We start from the raw sequence: 5,479 nt of genomic DNA, 5'->3' as shown, positions 1-5,479 counted from the left end.
CAGCAATTAGTAGTATGATTACCCAAAGTTTCTCTAATTTTATAAATGAGCTCTTCACATTGTTAAAAAGTTTATTTCATTTATTTTAATTGTGATAAAGTGTAATTAATTAATTTTGCCCTTTGTTGTGTTTGTCTTTGGTGTCAGATCTAGGAACCCAATGTTAAAAATATGTCCCAAAACATTATAGCTATCTTTTATTCTAAGAGTTTTATCAGTTTAGTTTTTACACGTATGTCATGGGTTCAATCTGTGTGTGTTTTTATAAGTGGTGTCAGTTTAAATAGAACTTTATTCTTCTGTATGTGGAATTTCAGTTGTCTCAGTACCAATGAAGTGAAGAATACTATTCCATTAAATGGTAATGTCTTAGTTTTATACTCATTCTTGAAATATATTTTTGTCAGATATAGAATTATAGGCTAACAATTGTTTCTTTCAGCAACTGAAATATAAAATTTAAATATAAATTTTGTGATATCCTATTCTTGTGAATTATAAATTTATTACCTCTTACTAATCAATATTGTTGACAGTAAAATATCCTGAATATTTCAGTTCAAATAACTAACTTGTTGTTGTTGTTGTTGTTAAGTGCCATCGAGTCGGGTCCGACCCATAGCGATCCTGTACAGGGTTTCCGAGGGTGTAAATCTTTACGGGAATAGAAAGCCTCATCTTTCTCCCGTGGAGCGACTGGTAGTTTCGAACCGCTGACCTTAAGGTTCGCAGCCCGATTCGTAATCACTACGCTACCAGAGATCCTTAAATAACTAACTAGTTGTGCTTAATTTAAAGAGATCATTGATAATCCTAAACAATGGAATGGCTAATATATTATTGCTTTTTAAAGACTCTAGCTCAAATTCAGTTTTCAGAATAGTGTTTTTTTCCTGACAATATAAAGTCCAAAACAATAGTACTTTAAAAAAATATTTTTCTTTACTTTCAAATTTAAAGTTACCAATGCTGTAGTTCAAACTTCCTTTAATTTTTGTCTTCTCCAATGTAATGCATTATTTCATTAATCTCATTGTTTAGTATTCCAAGTCAATATTCTATTATTAGGTTTGTTTGCTTGCTATGGTGCTTGCTCCAGGTAGAAAATTAGTTTTTGAACAAATTCAATATATCTGGGGATGGGTTGTTATAAGTTGGGGAGAACTTAAATGGCTTGAATTACCTTTATGTTATTCTTCCAGAACTTTTCTTCTTCTGTAAGTGAACTTTTTAAATGTTCAATATATTTTCAAATTTATTAGGTTCTGGTATGTGCAACAGTGTCCATAGGCATACGTTATCTTGAGTTGCAATCTTGTTTCTTCCCTAAATAACTGTGTGGCTTAAAGCCAGTCAATGTACCCCTCTAACACAAGCTCTTTATATGGACAATGATTCTTGGTAGTGCAGTGGGTTGTGTGTTATGCTGCTAACCACAAGGTCAGCAGTTCAAATTCACCAGCTGCTCAGTGGGAAAAACAGATGTTACACTCCCATAAAGATTTACAGCCTCAGAAATGACTAGATGGCAGTAAGGGTTTTGGGTTTTATATGGAAAACGATAGTTAAAAGAGGACTCAGGTAACATTAATTTGCTAGAATTTCAGCATTTTCTCTACTCTAGTTCAACGTTATATTATCTTTGTGGAGAGCACTATGATACAAATGGGAAGTTAACAATTGTTATTTCAAGAGAAGAATACTTGTACTATTCTTACGCTGTCTCAACTACCAGCATATAGTATCAACCAAGAGGACTCTGGACAAAACAGTCAACCTGCTTCTCTGAAGTTTTCATTTCATTACTGTTGTCTTGATAGTATACAACAACAACCTACATATAGAATAACTACAGTCAATCTTAAAGTGTAATCAGAATACTGGGAAACCTTTGAAAATTAAGTTTTTCTAAAAAATACTGCTCTCTTCACAACTTTGGTGGTGTTGTTTACCTTAGTTACCACTGAGTTGATTCCAACTCATAGCCACCCTATCTATACACAGCAGAATGAAACACTGCCCAATCCTGTGTCATCTTCACAATTGCTACACTTGATTCTATTGTTCCTGTCATTGTACCAATTTGTCTTATTGGGGGTGTTCTTCTTTTAAGATGACACTCCACTTTACCAAGCATGATGTCCTTCTCCACAGATTGGTCCTTCCTGACAACATGTCTGAAGTATGAACCAGAAGACTTACCATCCTAGCTTTTTTTGGGGGGTGGGTGAGTTGGGTCCAAAGGGTTTATCTTATTGTATGTATATATATATATAAGTTGGGTCCAAAGGGTTTATCTTAATACATATATATATATATAAAACCTTTTTATTTCAAATTGAGTATAGGTTTACCACGCACACAAGGTGGTTTTGAAAGGGATGTGACAGAATTCCTGGTACTACTGGAGTTCCTATTGTCTTCAGTGTTGTCTATTTTCATGGTACTCAATCTGGAAGTAGTTTATGGGCCCCTTGATGGAACTGGTCTCAGAGACTGTCAGGACCATAGAGAATTTGGATAGGGTGATTTGTTAAATGTTGGTTGTGGGACTCTGTAGGTTTTGTAGGCCAGGAGCTGAGCCCACCTAAATCCAGGAAACAAAATGGTATACTGAATCAGTGCAGCTAACCCCACCTAATGCTGGCATGGCTCCCAACTAAATGGCTCTGAACTCCAGGAGAGCAGGGTCTGTCCTGGGGTTGGATGAGAGCAGGAGCTGGCCACACATTTGGTCACCAGAGGAGTGAGGGGGAAAAGAAGAAATTGCACTTTTTCAGTAACCCACATGAATTGCAGACCTCCCTTCGCTGTCAAAACTGCTTACAAGATGGCCGAGTAGCCTCTGGCCAGCCATTCACCTGTCAGTCTTTCTCTCTTACCATCCCTGCTTAGCCTTTCCTCTCAACAAGCTCTCCATCCACCTATCTAACATTTCATCTGAAGTTCCAGGTGTCAGAATTGTCATCCGTGTCTCTTTTATTTTACCACATCTTTCTTTGTTATACAGGATCCATGTAGGGAGTCTGTCTAGTCTGCCATCTTTCTGGAAGTCTTGTATATATATATATATATATATTTGCCTTTCTGTTTACAAAACACTTCCCCACACAACTACTCCTTTCATCTTTACAATACTCAAGTAAGGTGGGTAACGTATATATTCTTCCTGTTTGATGAAGATTCTTTGTTCCATGACTCAAAAACCAGGAAAAATGAAAGAATAGCCAAGTGGAGATGGGCTCTGAATCTTCTTAGGAAATATTCTAACTGTACTTCTTCCAAGATACATTTGTTTGTTCGACTGGCAATCCATAGTACTTTTAGTATTCTTCTCCAATCCTATAATCCAAAAGAATCAATGCTCTGTAGTCTTCCTTATTCTTTGTAAAGTTTTCACAAGTCTTTGAGAATCTTGAAACGATCATGGCTTGGATCGGACACACCTTAGTTCTCAATTTGTTATCTTTGCTCTTGAGCACTTTGAGGAGCTCGTGTGCAGCCCATTTGCCTAAAGCAATATGTAGTTGATTTCTTGATCTCTGCTTGTGCAACCTTAATATCAACCAGTTATGCTTTAATGTGCATAGCCTGGCATAGCTCTAATTGTATAAGTAATTTCACACCACTTTAAAGTAATTTTAGGTTGCTAATCTTGATTATTTTGTAGAGTCATTCTTGACATCCTTCAAGTCTTGTCTACATCTTCCTTTTCTTATTATTGCTTTTACATAATCCATTTATCATAAAGAAAGGCAGTCTTGGTGTGGTGCTGTGTAGTAAGCACTAGAATGCTAACCACAAGATTGGCATTTCAAACTCACCAGTTGCTCCTTGGAAACCTACACAGTATCACTATGCGTTGGAATCGACTCAACAGCACTAAAAAACAACAATCATAGAGAAAGACAATGTTCCCCTAACTTTTCTTTCTGTATCTTTTTGTAAGAACAATACATTGTCTCACCTAGTAAAGTGTTAAAAACTGAAACCTGAGAACAATTTGGGAAAAGTTGTAAATCTCATCATTTTGATGTATGTGATCCTGATGTATGAAGTGAAATGAGAGAGGCCAAATAAAGCAGAAGGTACAAATTGCAATCTATAAGTATCAGTTTGCTTGATCATGAACTATGTGTTTTATTAATGTACAGTAGCCATGAAAGATACATTGATCAGTCACAAAGTAAAATAGTAAAATCAATCTATGCATAAAGTTATCTATCCTGGTTCTTTGTATCTACAATAACATCTTCCTCAAAATTCAGTCAACTCTAAACATATTACAAGGAAATAAAATGAAAAACTGGGCAATTTGTTTCAATAAATATGAAATTGTCATGCCACCATCAATTTCTTTCTGTTTTCTTGAATTCATACTGTTTTGTTCTTTTTTATGTAAAACTCATTTGTTCTATCTACGAATTTTTCACTTATTTAGTTTTTACTTTTTAAATGCTCAGCAATATCAGACAATCCATAGGACTGTAAGTGCTATAGAAGACATGCCTTATGATAAAGGAGCATTCTTTTTATGTCTTTTGTCAAATAAACCAAGTCTATACATGTACCTAATTAGCTTGTATGCTGTTGTTGTTATTATATGCCGACATGTCGATTCTGACTCATAATGACCTAGTATAGGGTTTCCTAGGAGAGTCTAGTGAGTTTGAACCATGTACCTCGTGTTTCAAACAGACTCTGTGCTCCAGTGTTTTTCCTAAGTGCCATACCAGGACTCCTATTAGCTTTATGAGGTGGATCAAAAATGAGATTTTTAAAATATCAGTGTCAATATATCCACAATAGCAGGTTTAACTCCTAGAAATGCACTTAGTTTTGATAAACCATCTGAAATGTGTCCTTTAAATAAATCACTCCATCTTCTCAGTCCTATCTTCACTATCCCCCAAAATATAGGAAGTAAATTATTGGTCAATCTTCTTGACAGTTCCATATATTTCAGATGAATGGATGCTTCTGAGCCTTTATTGTTTGTCATTTTCACAAACAAGACTCAGTTAATGAAATGGCTAATTAAATTTCTGTAATCCTGTAGTCATTGTGTGTTTGAGGTGACATTTTGTCAGCATTTCTCTTGTGGCTCCTTCAGTGTGATAGGGAACATTTTCCCTTAGCCAACTTGGCTTTGTAATTTTTCTGGACTAGCAGTACCCTCTGTTGGTATAATGAAATCACTGTCCTCCAAAATACAGCTCTGCCACTCAGCGTTTAAATAGAAAAGAGTAGGCAAATGATCATCTGATTAGTCAAACAGGCCCGTGTTCAAAATCCTTTTCCAAAATCAAATAATACGATTGGATTGAGTTCAGAATGGAAGAATGACTTGGGTATTTTTACATACAGTAGTACATATTCATTGACTAGCAGAATATTAAAGGAAACAAAGTATTTTAAAAAAAGAGGAGGGCTTATTTCAGGCAACCTTCACAGACTCTAATAACTATATTATAGCCAA

This window comes from Chrysochloris asiatica, unplaced genomic scaffold (genome assembly GCF_000296735.1).
Source record: "Chrysochloris asiatica unplaced genomic scaffold, ChrAsi1.0 scaffold00075, whole genome shotgun sequence".
Classification (NCBI taxonomy): Eukaryota; Metazoa; Chordata; class Mammalia; order Afrosoricida; family Chrysochloridae; genus Chrysochloris; species Chrysochloris asiatica.
Note: the sequence above shows the minus strand (reverse complement) of the source record.